A 26,212-nucleotide genomic window follows, 5' to 3' on the forward strand; every position below is an offset into this window, starting at 1 on the left:
CCAAGAAAAATCTTGGATAGACAGAAGCGACGAATGGTGAGAACAGTCAGAGTCAACCCACAGACCAGCACCAAAGACCTACAACATCATCTTGCTGCAGATGGAGTCACTGTGCATCGTTCAACCATTCGGTGCATTTTACACAAGGAGATGCTGTATGCGAGAGGGATGCAGAGGAAGCCTTTTCTCCGCCCACAGCACAAAAAGTGCCGCTTGAGGTGGGCTAAAGCACATTTGGACAAGCCAGCATCATTTTGGAATTAGGTGCTGTGGACTGATGAAACTAAAATTTAGTTATTTGGCCATAACAAGGGGCGTTATGCATGGAGGAAAAAGAACACAGCATTCCAAGAAAAACACCTGCTACCTACAGTAAAATATGGTGGTGGTTCCTTCATGCTGTGGGGCTGTGTGGCCAGTACAGGGACTGGGAATCTTGTCAAAGTTGAGGGACGCATGGATTCCACTCAGTATCAGCAGATTCTGGAGGCCAATGTCCAGGAATCAGTGACAAAGCTGAAGCTGCGCCGGGGCTGGATCTTTCAACAACACAACGACCCTAAACACTGCTCAAAACCCACTAAGGCATTTATGCAGAGGAACAAGTACAACGTTCTGGAATGGCCATCTCAGTCCTCAGACCTAAATATAATTGAAAATCTGTGGTGTGACTTAAAGAGAGCTGTCCATGCTCGGAAGCCATCAAACCTGAATGAACTAAAGATGTTTTGTAAAGAGGAATGGTCCAAAATACCTTCAACCAGAATCCAGACTCTCATTGGAACCTACAGGAAGCGTTTAGAGGCTGTACTTTCTGCAAAAGGAGGATCTACTAAATATTGATTTCATTTCTTTTTTGTGGTGCCCAAATTTATGCACCTGCCTAATTTTGTTTAAACAATTATAGCACACTTTCTGTAAATCCAATAAACTTCATTTCACTTCTCAAATATCACTGTGTGTGTCTCCTATATGATATATTTAACTGCCATTTTTTATCGTAACAACCAACGATTTATACAGGAAAATCATGACGATTAACAAGGTTGCCCAAACTTTCGCATCCCACTGTATATATATATATATATAAAATTCATTTTTATTCATTTGCAAAACATACATACAGTATACAAAAAGAATACAAAGCATATATTTTACAGCCTGTCTCCCCCCCCCCCCTTTCCTCAACCCACCCCCACTGACCCCTGAGAGAGAGGGGAAGGGAGAGAGGAAAAAAAAAAAAACTTGTTATCTCTCTATCTTATTATTCAACCAGAAATTCCTTAAGCTGAGAAAACAATCCTTCTTACCCCTATTAATATAGACTATCCTCTCTATCTTAAGCATATTATTAACCGATCTCCTCCAATCTATTACAGAGGGTGGATCTTTATCTATCCATTTCTTTAATATGAGAAGTCTTGCTTGAAGCTACAATCGACAAAGTATCTGTGTGTCCATTTTTAAAACCCGGAGATGGATCATACCCCCTAATATACAAGCCAATGGATCATCCTTTATTTGTACTCCTTTAACTTTTTTAATGATAGTCGCTATCTCAGACCAATAACTAAATAACTTCGGACATCTCCATACTAGATGAAAAAGGCTTGCTTTTTCCATACCACATCTGTGGCATTCATACATTGGTTTTAAACCCATCTTTTTCAATAAAAGAGGAGAACAATATAACCTATGAATAACAAAGAATTGGGAAACCCCATGAGAGGCCATCATCGAGACCATCGACCTATTCTTCAATACATCCACCCACTGCTCATCTGATAACCCAGCAATGTCTTTCTTCCATTTCTCTTTAGCCACTATTTTGATCTTAAACTGCTGATTTTCAACAATAATTCAATATCTTGTTGAAATACTCCCTTTTATCTTTCTACCAAAGAATTAAGTGATATTATCCATAGGGGCTTTTTTATATCTCTGGGAATCTGCCTTTTTTGAAATAATTGCATCCCTCAATTGCAGGTATTTAAAAAATTCTTTATTCAATATCCCAATTTTTTTTTTTATGTTTCAAAGTCTTTTAATTCATCCCCATTAAACAAGTGAATCAATAAATAAATTCCTTTATTTTCCCAGTTTACATAGTGTTTAATCTTCAGAATTTCTTCCAAATTAATATTACTCCATATAGGAGTACAATTTGTACATCCTTTAACCACCTCCCGACCGCCTAACGCAGGGATGCGGCTGGGTAATTCCTCCTTGACGCATCGGCGCGTCATCTCGCGAGAGCCGGGATTTCGCGTGAACGCGCCCTCGCATGCGCGCGCATTCACAGCGACGCGCAGCTGAGAAGTTGATCTACAGCCTCCAGCAGCGATCATTCGCTGGCAGGCTGTAGATGTGATTTTTTTAACCCCAAAAAGGTATATTAGACGCTGTTTTGTTAACAGCGTCTAATATACCTGCAACCTGGTCCTCTGGTGGTCTCTTTTGCTTGGATCGACCACCAGAGGACACAGGCAGCTCTGTAAGTAGCACTAATCACCACACTACACTACACCGCCCCTGTCACTTATTAACCCCTTATTAACCCCTGATCACCCCATATAGACTCCCTGATCACCCCCCTGTCATTGATCACCCCCCTGTAAGGCTCCATTCAGATGTCCGTATGTGTTTTACGGATCCGCAAAATACGGACACCGGCAATGTGCTTTCCGCATTTTGCGGATCCGCGCATTGCCAGAACTATATAGAAAATACCTTTTCTTGTCCGCAATTGCGGACAAGAATAGGACATGTTCTATAGGCTCTACAAAAAACGCAGTGCTCGCCCGATCAGGCCTGATCTTGTGCGCACACTTGCGTTCAGTCCACCCCACCGCAGTGACAGAAATATATTTTTTTCTGATCACTGGAAAAACACCGTAAAATCACTGCGGCGCTATAAAGATCACTTTTGAGGGGCATGGCGAGTTCATAGAAGATTTTTTTTTTTGGCACAAGTTAGCGGAAATTGATTTTTTTTTGTTTTTTTGTTTTTTCTTACAAAGTCTCATATTCCACTAACTTGTGACAAAAAATAAAATCTTACATGAACTCACCATACCCCTCACGGAATCCAAATGCGTAAAAATGCCCTGTGAAATCCTAAAGGTACTCATTGGAATTTGGGCCCCTTTGCGCATCTTAGCTGCAAAAAACTGTCACACATGTGGTATCGCCGTACTCAGGAGAAGTAGGGAAATGTGTTTTGGGGTGTATTTTTACATATACCCATGCTGGGTCAGAGAAATATCTCTGTAAATTGACAACTTTGTATAAAAAAATGGAAAAAGTTGTAATTTACAGAGATATTTCTCACACACAGTATGGGTATATGTAAAAATACACCCCAAAACACATTGCCCTACTTCTCCGGAGTACGGCGATACCACATGTGTGACACTTTTTTACAGCCAAGATGCGCAAAGGGGCCCAAATTCCAATGAGTACCTTTTAGGAGGGCATTTTTAGATATTTGGATTCCAGACTTCTTCTCACACTTTAGGGCCCCTAAAATGACAAGGCAGTATAAATACCCCACAAGTGACCCCATTTTGGAAAGAAGACTCCCCAAGGTATTCCATGAGGGGCACAGCGAGTTCATGTAAAAAACAAATTTTTGGTCACAAGTTAGTGGAATATGAGACTTTGTAAGGGAAAAAAAAATAATCATTTTCCGCTAACTTGTGACAAAAAAAAAAAAATTCTATGAACTCGCCATGCCCCTCACGGAATACCTTGGGGTGTCTTCTTTCCAAAATGGGGCCACTTGTGGGGTATTTATACTGCCCTGGCAAGAAGTTCGGGTTTGGGTACCAAACACGTGCGATTTTTCTCACGCGAGTGCAAAACGCATTACAATGTTTTGCACTCATGCGGAAAAATCGCGGGTGTTCCCGCAACGCACCCGCACATTTTCCCGCAACGCCCGTGTGAAAGGGGCCTAAGTGTGAAAGTTAATCAGAAATGCATTGAAAGTCAATGGGGACGGATCCGTTTGAAAATTGCACCATATTGTGTCAACTTCAAACTGATCCGTCCCCATTGACTTACATTGTAAGTCTGGACGGATCCGTTTGCCTCCACACGGCCAGGCGGACACCCGAACGCTGCAAGCTGCGACTGAGGCTGAGGCATTCTGAGCGGATCCGCATCCACTCAGAATGAATTGGGGCTGGACGGATGCGTTCAGGGCGGCTTTTGAGACCCTTCAAACGGAGCTCACAAGCGGAGCCCAAACGCTAGTGTGAAAGTAGCCTAATCTGTTTTGGGGTTTTAACTATATGACCCCCTTTATGCTTTATTGCCACAATCCAAATTTTTTCTTTTGTGGATTATTGATTACATTTACCAAAAACTTACCCACTTTTTCACCCTCTGCCAAGAATCTAGGCCCCTGGAAAAACAACGACGCTTGAGATTTTTCCATATATAATTCATTGACTCATTTTTTTTTCCTTTTCCCAGCATCTCAAATTTTTCACTGAGGGATCCTCTGCAGAGAGTTTTAATCTCTGTTCCCCAATTTGAATAAAACATTTTTTTTTTTCAGATTACTTATGTAGCAAGGGGTCGGCAACGCGTGCTTCCTTCGCAGCGCCACTGGCGCCCTGCGCATGGAGAGGGGAGAGGACGCAGCCTGCGTCCTCATCTCCATGGCCGCAGGCGAGCAACAGGAGAGTTGAGCGCTGATAATGATGTTCAGTACTCGACTGTGTTGGGCTGTGTATTGTGAGTCACGTGACGCTGGCCACGTCATGTGACTCACCAGCCAGGACTATTTAAACAGGCAGCCTGATGCTACAGGTTGCCTGTGATTGGTCTTCCTTCCTTCACTAGCGTATTTTGTATTGTGACCTTGTGTGTTTTGACCTCGGCTTTGCTTTCTGACCTCAACTTTGAATCCTCCCTCGCATTGACGTTACCTCCTGGCTTCTGACCTCGGCTTTGTTTGAGACCTTGACCTTGCATCCTCCTTTTGTATTTATGTGGCCTCCTGGCTACTGACCTCGGCTCGTATTTACCTTGTTGTATTTTTTACCCCCCTGTGCCTGCCTGTCACTTTGTTGTTTTCTCCCGTATTGTATTATTACCTTTAAGGCCCTTCACGTACTCAGTTTAGGGACCGCCGTCTAGTTGTACCCTGTCGCCTAGGGCGGATCGGGCAAGCAGGCAGGGACAGAGGTATGGGTGGAGATTAGGGCTGCACACACTCCATCCCACCGTGACAGAATCACAGGTCTGAAAGTAATAAGTAAGTTAAAACGTGTAAAGAATAATGCCCACCTCGTCTGTCTGGGATTCAAACGTTTAGAAGATTCTAAAAACAATAAATTCTTATGATCAGTCAGAACAGTAACACAATGTTGGGCCCCTTCCAAAAAATTGTGCCATTCCTCAAAGGCCTATTTAATAGCAAGTAACTCCCATTTCCCAATATCATAATTTCTCTCAGTGGAAGAGAACTTACGAGAAAAGAAAGGACAGGGTCTTAGATTAGTGAGGTTTGATGACCCCTGGGAGAGTACTGCTCCTACCCCATCCTCGGAAGCATCAACCTCCACTATGAAAGGCCTCTTTTGATCAGGTTGAACCAATATTGGGGCTTTAACAAAACATTTCTTGAGTGTTTCGAAAGCCTTTATGGCCTCTGGCGACCAATTCGCTAAATCTGCCCCTTCCTGGTTAGGTTGGTGAGAGGTTTAGCAATAACCGAACCATTTTTAATTAATTTTCGATAATAATTAGAGAAGCCCGAAAAGCGTTGCAATGCTTTAAGAGAGGAGGGCCTCACCAATTCCTGAATAGCCTGTACCTTCCCTGGATCCATCTTAAAGGACTGGGGTGTGAGAATATATCCTAAAAACAAAATTTCCTGCACATCAAAAACACATTTTTCACCTTTCGCGAATAGTTGATTCTTACGAAGAACCTCCAATACCTGTCTAGTGTGGTTAATGTGAGAATCCCAGTCAGGTGAATAAATCAGAATATAGTCCAAATAAACAATCATAAATTTACCAATAAATTGTCTGAAAATATAATTAACTAATTAACAAAAACTGCTGGAGCGTTACTGAGACCAAACGGCATGACCAAATACTCGAAATGACCCTCAGGAGTGTTAAAGGACGTTTTCCACTTATCCCCCAACTTAATTCAAATAAGATTGTATGCTCCCCTGAGATAAAGCTTAGTGAACCAGTGAGACCCAAGAACCGGATTAAATAGGTCTGGAATCAACAGCAAGGAGTAGTGATTTTTAATAGTAATTTTGTTTAACTCTCTGTAATCAATACAAGGTCTCAAACCACCCTCTTTTTTTCTCAACGAAGAAAAGTCCTGTCCCCATGGGCGACACCGAGGGTCTAATATGACCTTTTTGTAAGCTTTCCTTCAAATAATCCCTCATAGACATTTGTTCAGGGCTGGACAAATTATAAATAGGACCTTTAGGGTATTTGGATCCTGGAACAAGATCAATGGCGCAATCGAATGGTCTATGAGGAGGAAGGCACTCAGCCTTTGACATAGAAAAAACATCTGCGAAGTCACTAATGTATGGGGGAAGAGTTTTAGACTCTGCAGTGATTCCAGCCTGAATAACAGGTAAATGTCACGGCTGGGGATGGGGGAACCCTCAGCCGGGCGATGTCTCTCCGAAGTATAGCTGTTAGGCCAGGACAGGAATCAGGGAGCTGGTCACCTCCTATCACATCACTAATTCTGACCCTGTCTCCTAGCCATATGAGCCGACCCTGATGGTGGGAGGGCTCATACACTGGAACCTGTAATTCCTACTAGCCCTCAGGGTGGCCCTGGACTAAGAGAAGGGTAAGACGACCTGTTCCTCCTAGACACGGAGCAAAAGGAGTCTCACTGGCCAAGCTATAAAGGAGAAGGGGAACATATACAGACATATGGCAATGGCAGGAAGTTGAAACTACATGTTGCCAAAGACAACCGCTAGCATATCTGTTGTCCGTGGCAACCGCACTTGAGGCATACAACTAAGTGCCCCCAGCTGCGGTTGACACAACACCCAGACCGCGGGCAACTGCATGCGGCTCCCAAGTGCATACATACACATACACCCAACCAGGTGAAACCGCATGCACTTGACAGTAAGCTGCCTAGCAACAGCTCAGGCTGCTATACTGCCAAGTACCAATCATGTTGCCAGCGGCAACCACATGTGAGGCAACATACTACAGCCCTCAACCTGTGATTGACGACAAGACAAGACCGCAGGCAACTGCATGCAGTTCCAGAGTCACGACCATGACCATGGGTCGTGACACTCCCACCCCTCAAAGCCCCCCCAACCGAAAAGGGGAAGCTGGTGGGGCCAAACAGGGAGGGGGGAAGGGGCAATGCCTGATAACCACCAGTGTCTCCCTCCAGAACTGCCGCCAACAAACCTGGACCGTCACAAAGGTCCCAGGTAGTCAGCCAGCAAAGCAGACTGGAGGAAAGAGCAACTGTAGGCACTGCCAGACAGGTACCCGTATCTCCCTCCAGAACTGCTGCCAACCTACCTGGACCGACACCTAGGTCTCAGGCAGCCAGCCACCAAAACAGTCTGGAGGAGGGACACTGGACACCGCGTCCAACTCAGGAAAACGTTCCTACTCCAGGTCGCTGCCTGCAGACATTCCCAGACCAGCACCGAGCAGGTATACCAAGGAATACTGCCAGCAGACAACCAGAGCAAGGAACCCTGAGAGGGACGAGGGGTCACCAACACAGACACGGTTAGCAAGGTGGCGGGGAATAAGCCACCAACCGCGCCGTTAACGGTGAACCCCATAACGCTCTCCCACCGGAGAAAGCGCATGTATGCCGAAAACGGCAGGCAATACATGCTGCACCCTCTTTCGAAGGAGTGCCACGTGATGAGCCGTTGTGGTCATACTGTCACGGCTGGGGATGGAGGAAACCCTCAGCTGGGCGATGTCTCTCCGAAGTATAGCTGTTAGGCTAGGACAGGAATCAGGGAGCTGGTCACCTCCTATCACATCCCTAATTCTGACCCTGTCTCCTAGCCATATGAGCCGACCCTGATGATGGGAGGGCTCATACACTGGAACCTGTAATTCCTACTAGCCCTCAGGGTGGCCCTGGACTAAGAGAAGGGTAAGACGACCTGTTCCTCCTAGACACAGAGCAAAAGGAGTCTCACTGGCCAAGCTATAAAGGAGAAGGGGAACATATACAGACATATGGCAATGGCAGGTAGTTGAAACTACACGTTGCCAAAGACAACCGCATGCATATCTGTTGTCCGCGGCAACCGCACTTGAGGCATACAACTAAGTGCCCCCAGCTGCGGTTGACACAACACCCAGACCGCGGGCAACTGCATGCGGCTGCCAAGTGCATACATACACATACACCCAACCAGGTGAAACCGCATGCACTTGACAGTAAGCTGCCTAGCAACAGCTCAGGCTGCTATACTGCCAAGTACCAATCATGTTGCCAGTGGCAACCACACGTGAGGCAACATACTACAGCCCTCAACCTGTGATTGACGACAAGACAAGACCGCAGGCAACTGCATGCGGTTCCAGAGTCACGACCATGACCATGGGTCGTGACAGTAAACAATCCGAGTTACATTTAGTGGCCCATTTCTAAACTTCACCCGTGGTCAAGTTAATAACTGGGTTATGAATCTGGAGCCCAGGCATGGCAAAAACTATCTCAACAGGTAATTTTTTTAATATCAAGAACGAACGGATCTCAGTATTAGACATGGCCTTGCAGTTCGCCCGGCGGTCGTTTCGCGGCAAACTTTGCGTGTTCGCGATTCGCCGAACATGCAAACATATGGAGAAATTCGTGTCTTCCATATTCTTTTACATTGTGAAGAACTTTGACCCATGACACATCCATCAGGTGGTACAGGACAGCCAATTGAGACATTTCAGCACATGGACATACCCCCTACCTTATAAATAAACCTGATCTGGCCGCCATTTTACATTCAGTGTTTTGCCAGTGTAGGGAGAGGTTGCTGTGTGGAGCAGGGACAGGCTGTTAGGGACACCAAACGCTAGCTAATAGGGCCATAAAAGTCTTTTTAAGGACTAGTATAGGTGTGCTATCGATAGGTGTGAAACACAGAGGGGTGCGATATACTTATAATATACTTTTATAATGAGTCAAAAACACATAGATCTATATAGTGATTACTTGTAAGTCAGGGGCCTAGGGGCTAGAGGCTTACTAGGGCCATTTTTATATAGGGTAAGGTTCTGGACGAGGTCGCTCTTATCAGGGCGGGTGGTCTGTGGTTAGGCTATCAGGGCCTGAATAGCACCCCCCTGTAGGGCAATATCAGGGACAGTTCTTTGCCCACCCTGTCCTTCAATACCACATCATCATCTAGCCCAGGGATGGATATTTTTTTGCTTTCCCTCCTGGATTCATGGATGTGCACTGGAACCCCCCGAATTGTGGTATGACATATGGTTTCTGATTTGGTGCCGCCGAGCACTTGTTATTGCCTACCACATCTATGCTTTTTGCTTAACTTTAATAATTTAATTTATTTTCATTTTGAGGGATATCTTTTCCATTTACACGTCCGCAAAATGGGTAGGCATCCGTTCTGCAATTTTGCGGAACGAGTGCAGACCCATTAATTTTCAATGGGGCCGGAATGTGCTGTCCGCATCTGCATTTGCGGATCCGCAATTCCGCATCTTTGCTTCCATTTCCGCAAAAAAATAGAACATGTCCTATTCTTGTCCGCAATTGCAGGCAAGATTAGGCATTTTCTATTATAGTGCCGGCGATGTGAGGTCCACAAATTGCGGAATGCACATTGCCGGTGTCCGTGTTTTGCGAATCCGCAAAACACTTACGGACGTGTGAATTGACCCTCATAGTAAAATTATTAAAGGTTTCGTTTTATCTTTATGTATATTCTAATGGATTGCCTTCCTTGTACAATGTTATAATATACTTTCTATGTTAGAAAGTATATTATAGTGCATTTGTATTGTGCGGCAGTTGTGTGCGGTTCTGTTGCGATACTGCAGGTATATAGAGGGACAAGCGTTATTGGAACAAATATTTTCTACTGGTGTGATATACCAGTCGTCCCCCAAAAAAACTGATTGAAGCAGGGTGTTATATACCAATATACTTTCTTTATAGTGCATTTAGGTATTGTATAGTGCATTTGCGCATGCGCAGAAATTATATTGCCGATATTTCGCATTTAAAAAAATAATTAATGGAGATCGCAAATTCGAATAATACATCTGGTATGTCACTGTCCATGTTGTGGGACTATATGTGCACTTCTAGTAATTATTTCTTGGCTGCAAATATGAGCTGAAGGTTTTTCAGGTTCGCCTGCCATTAAAATGACTTGCGGTTCGCGAACAGATGTTCCCGGCAGATGTTCGTCCATCACTACTCAGTATGGCAAACCCCCACAGTCAAGGTTACTTCCGGAGTACAAAATTCTACAGTACCGCCCACTGACGGAGTAGAGTCGATAGCAACAACGTGTATAGGGTTAGGAAGAGATAATATGGGTACCCAATGGAAATTGCTAAATCATGATCAATGAAAGTTAAGGCGGATCCTGAATCAATAAATGCCTCCCCAGAAACCTTACAGGACCCCAAAGAAACAATCACCGGCACTAATATTTTCTTTTTTGCTACCTCTGTGAGTACTTTATCCTTCAGGACATCCGGCCTTGAAGATCTTCCGGAAGGAGACATCTTCGGGCATTGTCATACCCAGTGGTCGGATTCTCTGCAGTAAAAGCAGGCACCCCTTTGGCGTCTTTGATCCCTTCTGGTCATTCCGAGTTGCATGAGTTCTTCTGGAGGATTCTCTAACCTGACTCTCAAGGGTAATGAGTCCGGGTTGACCACCACTTGTGGAAATGTCAGTAGTTCCCGTTGTCTTTCCCTAATACATCAATACAGTCTAACAGCCAATGTCATCATCTGTTCTAAGGTTTCAGGATGTGTCAGGTGGAAGGATAACTGACCAACATGTCATTTTTCAGAGTCCTGACCTAAACTGACAATTCAGCATTGGATCGTTCCAGCCAGAGGAAACACAACACTTCTGAAATTGGGTACAGTATTCCTCCACCGGTCTGTCCCCCTGTCTAAGAGATTTTAACTGAGATTCTGCCACAGTCGATTTATCAGGTTCGTCATACAATACACCCAAAGACCTCGTATCCAGATTTTACTGATGGCCCACTCTGACTAGAGATGTCCACTCGTATGTGTCCTCTTGTGAGTTGTGTGCCAGGTCCAAAACTCCTAGGTCCCGTCCGCCGGGTGACTTTTGTCCACTACCCATCCCTAATAGACCTTGGTCCCATATCTCCATGGACTTTATCACCGATTTGCCGGTTTTAGAGGGTGGTTGACAGATTTAGTAAGATGGTGCATTTTATCCCTCTGTCAAAGCTGCCCAATACTATGATTTTGGCCTCCCTATTTGAAAAGCATGTGATACGCTTACATGGGATTCCTGAAAATGTAGTTTCGGATAGAGGTGTTGAATTCGTATCTAGATTTTGGAGGGCTTTTTTTTCCGAAATTCAACATTTCTCTGTCTTTTGCTTTGGCCTTTTATCCTGAAACCAACGGTCAAACTTAACGTTTGAACTAGTCTCTGGAGCAGTATTTGAGGTGTTATGTCTCTGACAATAAACAGCTGTGGGTGAAACATCTGCCCCTGGCTGAGTTCGCCATTAACAACCAGGAATCAGTGGAAGTTGCCGGTCAACTAGAATTCGAAATTTCAAAAATTATTTATGTGAGAAAGGTCCGGAATTCGTTGCAATATTTGGTTCACTGGAATGGTTTTGGTCCTGAGGAGAGGTCTTGGGTACCAGCTAGTAAGATGCATGCTAAGAGATTGGTGAAGAAATTACATCTAGTTCACCCGGAGAAACCCAATCCAGTGATTATGGGTCCGGTGGCCCCTCGTCGAAGGATGCCACAGGTTGCCTGTGTTTTGTCTTCCTTCCTTCACTAGCGTATTCTGTATTGTGTCCTTGTGTGTTTTGACCTGGGCTTTTCTTTCTGACCTAGACTTTGAATCCTCCCTCGTATTGACGTTACCTCCTGGCTTCTGACCTCGGCTTTGTTTGCGACCTTGACCTTGCGTCCTCCTTTTGTATTTATGTGCTATGTTGCTACTGACCTTGTCTCGTATTTACCCTGTTGTATTTTTTACCCCCCTGTGCCTGTCTGTCACTTTGTTTGTTGTTTTCTCCCATATTGTATTATTACCTTTAAGGCCCTGCACATACTCAGTTTATGGACCGCCGTCTAGTTGTACCCCGTTGCCTAGGGCAGATCGTGCAAGTAGGCAGGGACAGAGGTGTGGGTGGAGATTAGGGCTGCACACACTCCATACCACCGTGACAACTTACTTGTTTAATCAGTATTCCCCCCAGGAAAGCCTTTGTTGCATCCCATATCACTTACCTATTGGCCGAGTCACTATTTACATAAAAAAATAACTTCCCTAATACCATCTTTATCATTCATCAAATTTAACCAATGAGGATTAAATCTTAAATCCAATTGAAGCTGTTTAGTTAGAGGCTCCATCTCCATTATCACTGCACAGTGATCTGACATTGCCATAAGAACATATTTTATGCTGGATATAATTCTTTCCAGCAATTTCTTGTTACCAAAAATCAAATCTATCCTTGAACAGAACTGATGTGTTTTTGAGTAACAAGAAAAAAACCTTATCTTCAGGATTATATAACCGCCAAACATTAACCCAACCAAATTCCGTTATCAACCTAGCAAGATTAGTATTATATTGTACGATCTTACTACTAGATAATCTGTCCCTACTTGGATCCATTACTGCATTAAAATCCCCCAATGCTACTAATATGGACTCTTGTCTTTCAAGAATATATCTTTGCAATTCATATAGTACATCGGGTTTATACAGAGGTGGTATATAAATGTTTGCTATAACCATCGGTATATCATTGATTTTACATGGAAAAAGAGGTATCAGCCACCTTAATTGTACAAAACTCTAAATTCGCTTTATTATGTATTAAATTAGAAACCCCCCTTGAATATGATGAATAAACTGTGTAATATCGTGCACCAATCCATCTTTTTTCCACACATTTTAACTAGTGTTGGGCAAGCATGCTCGGCCAAACACTAATTTTACTCGAGCATTGCGATGCTCAGCATATCACAGTGTTCGGCCAAACACCACGCATGCTTGAGCGCGATGCTCGAGTCTCCTCCCTGCATGTTTGTTGGCTGCTGTTCAGCCAATAAATGTGCAGGTAAGTATTGCCATTCACTGTAATTCCGTAGCCATGTTGGCTACTGGCACTACAGTGATTGGTGGCTGTAATGCGTCATCAGGTGCTATATAGCGCCCGATGACACGTGCTAGGCTCAGTTTTAGTCAGGGAGAGCTGTGCTGAAGAAGGGACAGATAGTGTAGAGAGTGAAATACTAATATTTGTATTTAAAAAACTTGTTAGAGACCCAAAAGTCATTTTAAGGACTATTGTTGTATCTGGCAAAAATTTAATTATTAGCGCAACCTGCGCTAAATTGCGTGGAATTGTTAGAGAGACCCAAAATTCTTTTTAAGGACTATAGTATTATCTGGCAGCAATATACATTTTTAGTGCAACCTGCGCTAAATAGCTTGCAATTGTTTGGCCGCTGCTGACAGTGACATTATCTGCTCTACATCTCCTGTCTAGCGTGTACACAGCCAAAAAATATGTGACATTCAGTGTACTTTTTCCGTAGATGGTGTCCGCTGCGGACAGTTACATTACCTACGCTACATCTCCTGTATAATGTTTGCGTATCCGAAATATCAGTGACATTCAGTCTCATTTTTTTGCTGCTGGTGGCAGCGACATTACCTGCACTACATCTCCAGTATAACGTTAGCGTATCTGAAATATCAGTGATATTCAGTGTAATTTTTTTCACCGCTGGTGACTTCGACATTATCTGCGCTTCATCTCCTGTGTAATGTGTATGCAGTCTTAAAATATCTGTGACATCCAGTGTACTTTTTCTGTAGACGGTGTCCGCTGTGGAAAGTTACATTACCTGCGCTAAATCTCCTGTATAATGTTTGCGTATCCAAAATATCAGTGACATTCAGTAAAAAAAATTTGCTGCTGGTGGCAGCGACATTACCTGCGCTACATCTCCTGTATAACGTTTGCCCATCCTAAATATCTGTGACATTAATTCAGTAAAAAAAATTATTAGCCGCTGGTGACAGAGACATTACTTGCGCTATACCTCCTGTATAACGTTTTTGCAACCTAAATATCAGTGACATTAAATCAGTGTCATTTTTTCATTAGGCGGTGGTGACAGCAACATTACTTGCGCTAAACCTTCTGTATTACGTTTGTGTGTCCTAAATATCAGTGACATTCAGTGTAATTTTTTATTATACGGTGGGGACAGCAACATTACTTGCGCTATACCTCCTGGATAACGTTTGTGCATCCTAAATATCAGTGACATTAATTCAGTGTAATTTTTTATTAGCCGGTGGTGACAGCGACATTACTTGCGCTACACCTCCTGTATAACGTTTGCGCATCCTAAAATTATCTGTGACATTCAGTGTGCTTTTTTTCATAGACGCTGCGGACAGCGACATTATCTGTGCTACATCTCCTGTTTAACATGTGCGCATCCTAAAAATATCTGTGACATTCTGTATACTTTATTTGCGCATATACTTACAAAACCTGCGCTACTGTACATGTGACATACTTTTAAGCATATATACCATGTTTCAGTTTGCAGGACGGCGCAGGACACTACTCTCAAAGTCAGACCAGTACGACTGGATTGGATTGCAGCAGATAATGCTTCCAGTCGGTTAAGCACCACCATGTCTTCCACAAAGTCCAGTCTCAGTAGCCAAGAGTCTGTTCAACAGAATCCTCACCCTGATACTCCTTCCTCCCACCATGGAGAGTCTTGGCAAACAGGCGAGCCCACACTCGGATATTCCGAGGAACTCTGTTCAGTGCCATTCCTTGATTTGGCCCTCTCGCCAAGGCTGCTTGAAGAGTGACATGAGGAGATCTTGTGCCCTGATTCCCAAACTCTTGAGCATCCACAGCCACAAGAAGATGACGGTGGGGAACGGCAATTAGTGTTTCACCAGGTGGATGATGATGATGACACAGTTGCCAATAAGTCAACCGCAATTAGTGTCTCAAGAGGTTGATGATGAGGATGAGACACTGTTGTGAATAACAGAGGTTGTTGTTAGGTCAACAAGTCAGGAGGATAACCAGAGTGAGTAAGTGGAAGAGGAGGTGGTGGACGATGAAGTCACTGACCCAACCTAGGAAAGTGGCAAGCCGAGTGAGGACAGCAGTACAGAGGGGGAGGGATCCGCAGCACCGCGACAGGCTAGAAGAGGCAGTGGGGTGGCAAAAGGGAGAAGGCGGGACACAGCAAACAGGCACACAACTGTTCCCCGGAGCACTCCTTGCGGCAATCTTTCTTGCCAAGAGGTAGGTGTTCCGCAGTCTGGCGCTATTTGAGGAAACGATAAAAGTGTGGACGATAAAAGTATTGTCATTTGCAACCTGTGACATAAAAAAATGAGCAGGGGCATGAACACTAGCAACCTCAACACCACCAGCATGATGTGCCACATGGCATCAAAGCACCCTAATAGGTGGGCAGAATGCCTGGGTCCACAATCAGTGTCTGTGGGTCACACCACTGCCTCCTCTTCACCTGTGTTATGTGCTGGCCAATCCCCTGTCCAAGACGCAGGCCTGGATGCCTCCCGCCATGCACCTGGACCTTCACAAGCACCATCAGCTAGCAGATCCACTTCTGTGTCCCAGCGCAGAGTACAGATGTCTATACCCCAGGTCTTTGAATGAAAGCGCAAATACCCAACCACCCACACACAGGTCATAGCACTAAATGCGCACCTTTCCAAATTTTTGGCCCTGGAAATGTTGCCAATTAGGCTTGTGGACACTGAGGCCTTCCGCAGCCTGATGTCGGCGGCCATCCCTCGGTACACGGTCCACAGCCACCACTTTTTTTCAAGGTGTGCCATGCCCGCCTTACACTAACATGTGTCCCGATACATCACCCGTGCCCTGTCCACTTAACTACGGACACATGGACAAGTGCATTTGGACAGGGATGCTACATTTCCCTGATGGCACACTGGGTAAACATTGTGCAGGCTGGGAGCGAGTCACACTCTGGGATGGCACAGGTGCTACCGACGCCGAGGATTGCAGGCCCTAATTCCTTAAGGGTATCCACCAGCACCTACAGTAGTGGCTCCAACCCCCACTTCTCCTCCTTCGCCTCCTCCTCCATTTCCACCTCTGAATTATCCACGTGCAGCACCAGTCAGCCATCAGCCGGTAGCTGGAAGCAGTGTAGCACTGCAGTGGGGAAGCGTCAACAGGCCGTGCTGAAGCTAATATGCTTAGGGGACAAACAGCACACCGCTGCAGAGCTGTTACAGGGGATAAGAGACCAGACTAAACTGTGGCTCTTGCCACTGTACCTACAACCATGCATGGTTGTGTGTGATAATGGCAGTAACTTGGTGGTGGCTTTGGAGCTCGGCAAACTCACACACATCCCATGCCTAGCTCACGTCTTAAACTTAGTGGTTCAGCGGTTTCTCAAAACCTACCCCTATTTGCCTGAGCTACTGGTGAAGGTGTGCCTTGTGTGTGCACATTTCCGCAAGTCATCTACAGCTTCAGCCGGTCTGCTAACGCTGCAGCAGCGCTTTAACTTGCCAGCACACCAGCTGTTGTGCGATGTGAGCACGCACTGGAACTCAATGTTCCACATGTTGGCCAGGCTTTGTGAGCAGCAGAGGGCAGTAGTGGAATACCAGCTGCAACATGGTCGTTGCCTTTCCAGTCAGCTTCGGCTAAACAGAAGCGAGGAGTGGGCATGGATGTCTGACCTCTGTGAGGTTTTAAGAAACTTTGAGGAATCAACAAAGATGGTGAGCTTCGATAACGCTATTATCAGCGTAACCATCCCACTTCTGTATCTACTCAAACGCTCGCTGCTCACAATTAAGTGTGACGCTTTGTATGTGTAAGAGGTGGAAATGGGGGAATAAGACATTACACAGGGTGATAGCCAGACCACCCTCCGTCCTTCTCAGCACGAATTGGATGTTGAAGAGGAAGAGGAGGAGGAGCAGGAGACGGTTGCCTCTGCTACAGAGGGTAGTACCCATGGAAGTTTAATTCCATCTGTTCAGCGTGGGTGGACAGAAGAGGAGGAAGAGGATGAGGAGATTGAGAGTGATCCTCCTGATGATGACAGCAAAGTCTTGCTTGTTGGTACTCTGGCACACATGGCTGACTTCATGTTAGGCTGCCTTTCCCACGACCCGCGCGTTATACGCATTTTAGACAACACAGACTACTGGTTGTTCACCCTTATCGACCCCCGCTACAAAGAGAACTTCTCATATCTCATTCTTCTGGTGGAGAGGACAAGCAAAACAGTGCTATACCAGAAGGTCCTTGTTGAAAAATTGCTCCAAAGTTGATAGGGCAGACATCCAAATGGATCGTCGGCGTCACAGGGACGTGCGATCGCCTAGAAGTTATCTAGAGTCAACAAAGCGGCAGCAGGCCTTCACCTACAAGTCCAGTCTCTGTAGCCAAGAGTCTGGTCAACACAATCCTCACCATGACGGCACACTGGATGAACGTTGTGGAGTCCGGGAGCAAGTCGGCTGCTGGCACCAGACTTGCCCTCCAATAGATCCTCGCTAACGGAAAGTGTACTGATACCAATAACAGGGCCTCTTGTTATTTATTGTCACTACCTCCCCGAGTCAGGAGTGGGTAATTGCCGCTGGCATGCGGCCTTCCTTGGACGCTTGTGCTTAAATAACTTGACCCACCCTCTCTGGGTGGTTCACAATTTTGAAAAAAAAGGGGCGAGGCAACAACTGCCAATCTGCTTTCAGTCATTGATCTCTCTTGGATGTGGTAGCCATTTCTCAGGCTCCCTCTTCGGCATCGAACCCCTATTCCCCGTTACCCGTGATCACCATGGTAGGCGAAGAAAAGAACATCGAAAGCTGGTATGGCAGACATCCGAATGGATCGTCGCCGTCACGGGGACGTGCAATCGCCCAGACGTTATCTAGAGTTACCAATGCTGCAGCAGGCCCTCGCCCCTAATGTTTTAGCTGATCTGATCAGCAGGCCTTGCTCCAAATGTTTTTGAGGGTCACCAGCAGGCCATCAATCATAATTTTTCAAGGGTGTGTATGATTCCCTCCTTTATGTGTAACAAAGGGTGTTTTGGAGTGCCAGTTCGTTGTAATTTTTGGTAGCCGTTTCACTTAGTTCACCTGAACTATTGTACAACAATGTGAATGAGGCCCTCCATTATGTGATATACAGGTTTTATCGGAGTACCTCTTCCTTGTAATTTTTGGTAGCACTTGCACTTTATATACAAGTAAATATACAGGAAATAATGTTTCTTAACAATTTTTCCTCTAAAATAGATTTATTTTTTCTGGTTTTGTGCGTATTTATGTCAGTCTGTAAAAGTGGTGTACTACTAGGACAGCATGGTTCCCAGCTGCGACCTGGGAGTCCAAGATGCATTGAGACTTCCTCCCCATGCTGTTCCCGAACCATTTCGGTGGTGTTTCCATCAATTTCTGACCTTTTCCTATGAACCAGGCACCCTCCTTTCTTCAGAGCAGGGGGTGCCTGGTTTAATGCTCGGGTTCTCTTATTGACTTCCATTATACTCGGGTGCTCGGTAGAGCACCCGAGCATCCCGATGTGTTCGGGTAGAGCACCCGAACCCTTTTTCTTTTTGCACTAATACACGCCACAAATGTCTTTAGAACATATAACTGCACCGCTGAATGGCAAATATATTTTTCTTTTTCCACTAATACACGCCACAAAAGGCTTAAGAATATATAACTGCACCTCTGAACGGCAAATATATATATTTTTTTTCACTATTACATGCCACAAATGTCTTTAGAACATATAACTGCACTGATGAACGGCAAATATATATTTTCTTTTTGCACTAATACACTCCACAAAAGTCTTTAGAATATATAACTGCACCGCTTAATGGCAAATATATTTCTTCTTTTGTCTCTAATACATGCCACAAAAGGCTTTAGAACATATAACTGCACTGATGAACGGCAAATATAATTTTCTTTTTCCACTAATACGCGCCATAAAAGGCTTTAGAACAGATAACTGCACAGCTGAATGGCAAATATATTTTTCTTTATGTTAAGTCCTGTCTAAAGTCCACAGTCCGAGAAGATATAAGTGAGCGACATAAACATATGGATTTACTGTGGGTAGAAATACATGGAGGCAAAAACAATAATAAATTACTAATAGGAGTTTATTATAAACCACTTAATATACCAGAATCCACAGAAAATCTACTACTAAACGAAATTGACGAGGCAGCAAATCATAATGAGGTCGATATTATGGGGGACTTCAACTACCCAGATATAGACTGGGAAACTAAAATCTGTACATCTCATAAAGGAAACAGGTTCTTGGCAATAACCAAAGACAATTACCTTTTCCAACTGGTTCAGACCTGACTAGAGGGACAGCCATACTAGACTTTGTATTAACCAATAGACCTGACAGAACATATAGTGACCATAAAGTAATAACCTTCCAATTATCATTTAAAAGAGTGTTTCTTCAGGGAGGAACAAAAATACCAAAACTTCAAAAAAGCTAAATTTAGTCAACTAAGAGAGGTCATAGCCAAGGCCTAACTAACTGGGACAAAGTCCTCAAAAATAAAGATACAGCCACAAAATGGGATATTTTTAAAAGCATCCTAAAATCTAATTGTGAGAGGTACATACCTTATGGGAATAAAAGGTTAAGGAACAAGAAAATACCATTGTGGATAAATAGAACTGTAAAGAAAGCAATAAATGCCAAAAAGAAAGCATTTAAATCACTAAAATAGGAGGGTAGTGAGGAAGCACTGAAAAACTATAAGGAAAAAAATAGAATATGTAAAAAACTAATAATAGCAGCCAAACTAAAGACTGAGATATTAATTGCCAAAGAGAGCAAAACTAACCCTAAAATGTTCTTCAATTATATAAATGGTAAAAAGTATAAATCTTAAGGTGTCAGCCCTTTACAGAGTGATGAGGGGGGAATTGAGGAGAGCGATGAGGAGAAAGCAAAGCTATTAATTATTTTTTTCTCCACTGTATTCACTGAAGAAAATAAACTGTCAGATGAAATGCAAAATGTAAAAGTAAATTCCCCATTAAAAGTGCCCTGTCTGACCCAGGAAGAAGTACAGCAGCGTCTTAAAATGATTAAAATAGACAAATCGCCAGGACCAGATGGCATACACCCCTGTATCCTAAGAGAATTAAAGGGCTTCTGTGACCCCACTAAACTTTTTTTTTTTTTTTGGTTACTTAAAATCCCTATACTGAGATTTATGCATACATACTGTAATTAATCATTTTGGTTCAGCAGATTCTGTTAAAAACGTACCTTTAAAATATGCAAATTACCTTGCTACCAGCAAGTAGGGCGGCTACTTGCTGGTAGCAGCCGCATCCTCCTATCCTAAAGATGCCCCCTCCGCATGTTGATTGACAGGGCCAGCGAACGGGATCTTTCTCTGCTGGCCCTGTTTGCATTCAAAATCTGGCGCCTGCGCCGTACCTGTCTTCAGTCGGCGCAGGCGCACTGAGAGGAGGACGCTCGCTCTGCCGCTCCTTCCTCAATGCGCCTGCGCCGGGTGTAGATGTGACGTCATCAGCGCAGGCGCATTGAGGATGGAGCGGCCGCCTCTCAGTGCGCCTGCGCCGACTGAAGACAGGTACGGCGTAGGCGCCAGATTTTGAATGCAAACAGGGCCAGCAGAGAAAGATCCCGTTCGCTGGCCCTGTCAATCAACATGCTGAGGGGGCGTCTTTAGGATAGAAGGATGCGGCTGCTACCAGCAATTAGCCGCCCTCCTTGCTGGTCGCAAGGTAATTTGCATATTTTAAAAGTACGTTTTTAACAGAATCTGCTGAACCAAAATGATTAATTACAGTATGTATGCATAAATCTCGCAGTATAGGGATTATAAGTAACCAAAAAAAAAAAAAAACTGTTTAGTGGGGTGACAGAAGACCTTTAAGTAATGTCATAGCCAGACCCTTATTTCTAAAATTTAAGGACTCTTTACTGACAGGGAGTGTTCCACAGGATTGGCACATAGCAAATCTGGTGCCAATATTCAAAAAGGGTCCAAAAACAGAGCCCGGACACTATAGGTCGGCAAGTTTAACATCCGTCGTGGGTAAACTGTTTGAAGGTTTTCTAAGAGATGCTATCTTGGAGCACCTCAAATGAAAATAAATAGCACCACATCGGCATGACTTCATGAGGGATCGGTCATGTCAAACTAATTTAATCAGTTTCTATGAGGAGGTAAGTTCTAGACTTGACAGCGGCAAATCAATGGATGTTGTATATCTGGACTTCTCCAAAGCATTTGACACTGTACTACATAAAAGTTTAGTATATAAAATGAGAATGCTCGGACTGGGAGAAAATGTCTGTATGTTGGTAAGTAACTGGCTCAGCAATAGAAAACAGAGGGTGGTTATTAATGGTACACACTCAGATTGGGTCACTGTCACTAGTGGAGTACCTCAGGGGTCAGAACTTGTAGAAGGCTTGCATAGTAAAATATTAATTTTTGCAGATGACACTAAACTATGTAAAGTAATTGACACGGAAGAGAACAGTATACTGCTACAGATGGATCTGGATAAATTGGAGGCTTGGGCAGAGAAGTGGCAGATGAGGTTTAACACTGACAACTGTAAGGTTATGCACATGGGTAGGAATAATGCAAGTCACCCGTACATACTAAATGGTAAAACACTGGGTAACACTGACATGGAAAAGGACCTCGGAATTTTAGTGAACAGCAAATTAAGCTGTAAAAACCAGTGTCAGGCAGCTTCTGCCAAGGCCAATAAGGTAATGGGTTGCATCAAAAGAGGCATAGATGCCCGTGATGAGATCATAGTCCTACCACTTTACAAATCACTAATCAGACCACACATGGAGTACTGTGTACAGTTCTGGTCTCCTGTGAACAAAGCAGACATAGTAGAGCTGGAGAGGGTTCGGAGGAGGGCAACTAAAGTAATAACTTTAATGAGGGAACTACAGTACCCTGAAAGATTATGAAAATTAGGGTTATTAACATTAGAAAAAAAGATGACAGAGGGGAGATCTAAATACTATGCATAAATATATCAGGGGTCAGTACAGAGATCTCTCCCATCATCTATTTATCCCCAGGACTGTGCCTGGAGGAAAGAAGGTTTGTATACAAACATAGAAGAGGATTCTTTACGGTAAGAGCAGTGAGCCTATGGAAATCTCTGCCTGAGGAGGTGGTGATGGTGAGTTCACTAAAAGAGTTCAAGAGGGGCCTGGATGTATTTTTGGAGTGCAATAATATTGCAGGCTATAGCTACTAGAGAGGGGTCGTTGATCCAGGGAGTTATCTGATTGCCTGAATGGAGGCGGGAAGAATATTTTTCCCCTTTAGTGGGTAAAATTGGCTTCTACCTCACAGTTTTTAATTTGCCTTTTTCTGGATCAACTTGCAGGATAACAGGCAGAACTGGATAGACAAATGTATTTTTTTGGCCTTATATACTATGTTACTCGCCACAAAAGACTTTAGAACAGATAACTGCACTGCTGAACGACAAATATATTTTTCTTTTTCCACTAATATGCACCTCAAAAGCCTTTAGAACATATAACTGCACCGCTGAATGGCAAATATATTTTTTCTTTTTGCACTAATACACACCACAAAAGGCTTTAGAACATGTAACTGCACTGCTGAGCTGCAAATATATTTTTTCTTTTTCCACTAATACTGTCATGCATTTTCATAAGTGTACAGTCTTATCTAGTCTTCCTATTAATTGGATTTCATGAGGAGAGCTGAATGTTATTAGTCATCCATGTGGACAAGTTAAATATATAAACCCGGATGCCAAGTAAGAAGGCCCATTGTCCCGTTGTCCATTATCATGAATTTAAAAAGGCAGTGACTCCAACATGTCTAGATTATGGGTAATTAAAAGTGTCAGGAAGAAACCCTTATTACTGATGTATATTGGAGAGGTTAAGAACATATTAGGTATTTAGAATGAATGTTTAAAGTTATGATTTTCATCTGCAGTGCAACAGATGGACAGCATCCCATTTAGTATATCAAGGGTTAAGATGACATCATAGTAGTATTAACATACGTTACACCCTCCTCAGTTGATTTGGAGATTATAATCCAGGAGGAGGTAACGTAAAATATCAGGGAGGATAAGTACTGCTGGGGTAGCAAACCATCAGATCATCAGATCTTCACAGAAGATCAGATCTTCACAGGATCAGCAAACCATCAGATCTGATTCAAATCATCTCAAGAACAGGGTCCTCACAAGAAAGAAAAGATCCATAAAGGGAGCTGATCATAAGAAAGATATACCAGAAGAAACTTGAATTATATTTTGACTACTAGAGAACTCCTGAGAACTGGTCCCATCCGAGACTCTGCCCATCCTTGACTTGGTAACGTATGTTATACTTATTGCTTGTGATATTAATAAGATACTTCTATCTGTATATAGATAAAAATCCCCATATTGTGGGAATATATAGTGTTAAGCACCTCCATAATGTTTAGTATTCTATTAGCAAAGATGCATATTGCTAATGTAAAATCTGGCATTATTTGAAAAGAGGACTAAACGTTTGGACAGTTATATTCCGTAGTCTGATTGCCGAATTGAATAAATTATCATATTAATATCATATATATTTTTGATTGTCCTAGGCTGAGACAGACTTAAGGGACAACATTTATTGTTCCTGTATTAATCTGTGTTTTGTCATGTTATAGCCTGTTGGTAAACAGAAGATCCTGAGTTTCTCTTGATATATTAATTATTGGTCTGTTTGCTAAAAATATAGCATTTGCATTTTATCATATGTAACTTTAAGTCGTTCTGTATTGGTGAACTGATGGTGTTTGGTTACAGCAACATCTAGTGGTGGTGAGTGGTATCACAGTTTAAAATCTGTATGTCTGAAAATTGTCTGTATTTTTATTGGATTTATATGCATTCTGTAAATAAATTTTATATTTTTGCATATTTGATTGCCCGTTTTTTTTTCATTAATTGCATAAATTAAATTTAGAGTCTCAAGATAAAAGAAAAGGCATTTTTATGTCAGCCTAGTGGATTTCCTGACTAAAATTTAATGTTGATAAGTGCAAGATAATGCACCTGGGGCGTAAAAACCCAAGAGCAGAATATAAAATCTGCGATACAGTCCTAACCTCAGAATCTGAGGAAAGGGATTTAGGGGTCATTATTTCAGAAGACTTAAAGGTAGGCAGACAATGTCATAGAGCAGCAGGAAATGCTAGCAGAATGCTTGGGTGTATAGGGAGATGAATTACCAGTAGAAAGAGGGAGGTGCTCATGCCGCTCTACAGAGCACTAGTGTCACGAGGGTGTCAAGAGCCACGTCTGACTCCGTTATACCCGGGGTCAGGAAGTCGCAGCGGGTGCTGCGCGTTCGATGTACAAAGACAGTGCTGTTTCGTAATGGTAGTTTTCTGGGTTTGCCTTGCAATCCTTTTTGGCTCACTCAGGGATCCGTAGCTTCTCCTCCTCAGCTGTTTCTTGTCCAGCAATCTCAACCTCCTTATATTCCCATCTCCCACTTCTCTGGTTGCCAGATATAGAGCTTCCTGCCTGGACTTCTATACTGACCCACTGGAGCTGAGTAGCTGAGATCCCTGGTTGTTGTTCCAGAGTGTTACCCTCCGGATCCCTGTTGGGCCTTGGTGGTCTGCTGTTGTCGCCCACCTGGGATTATATGTTTGTCTGTATTGTCTGTCCTCTCCTTGGTGTTTTCCTCTTAGTGTCAGTGGTGCGGACTAGTGATCCCACCGCCTTGTTCACTACACAGGGCTCATCTTAGGGAAAGCCAGGGTTTAGGCACGTGATCGGCATACGGGTGAGGAACCCGTCTAGGGACGTCAGGGCAGTTAGGTGCCAGCCGCAAGGTGAGTCAGGGGTCACCACCTTTCCCTATCCCTTGGACAGGGCCTTCCCATTTCCCTCCCTTTGCGTGACGCCGGTCATTACAACAAGTGAGACCTCATTTGGAGTATTTTGCTCAGTACTGGAGACCATATCTCCAGAAGGATATTGATACTTTGGAGAGAGTTCAGAGAAGAGCTACTAAACTAGTACATGGATTGCAGGATGAAACTTACCAGGAAAGATTAAAGGACCTTAACATGTATAGCTTGGAAGAAAGACGAGACAGAGGGGAAATGATAGAAACTTTTAAATACATAAAGGGAATCAACAAGGTAAAAGAGGAGAGAATATTTAAAAGAAGAAAAACTGCTACAAGAGGACATAGTTTTAAATTAGAGGGGCAAAGGTTTAAAAGTAATATCAGGAAGTGTTACTTTACTGAGAGAGTAGTGGATGCATGGAATAGCCTTCCTGCAGAAGTAGTAGCTGTAATACAGTGAAGGAGTTTAAGCATGCATGGGGTAAGCATAAGGCCATCCTTCATATAAGATAGGGCCAGGGGCTATCCATAGTATTTAGTATATTGGGCAGACTAGGTGGGCCAAATGGTTCTTATCTGCCGACACATTCTATGTTTCTATTTCCATATTTTATTGACATTTTATCTCTTATATAAGAAATTTATATTTTATATAAAATATATGGTTTTGACAATACACGCCACAAATGTCTTTAGAACATATAACTGCACCACTCAACGGCAAATATATATTTTCTTTTTCCACTAATACACGCCACAAAAGGCTTTAGAACATATAACTGCACCGCTGAACGGCAAATATATATTTTCTTTTTGCACTAATAAATGCTACAAAAGGCTTTAGAACATATAACTGCACCGCTGAACAGCAAATATATTTTACTTTTGCCACTAATACACTACAAAAAGGGCTGTAATTTTAGCACTTCACCACACAACGGCAATTTTTTTTCTCACTGATACAACGCCCTTTTT

This window comes from Bufo bufo, chromosome 8 (assembly GCF_905171765.1).
Source record: "Bufo bufo chromosome 8, aBufBuf1.1, whole genome shotgun sequence".
In the NCBI taxonomy this organism is placed as follows: Eukaryota; Metazoa; Chordata; class Amphibia; order Anura; family Bufonidae; genus Bufo; species Bufo bufo.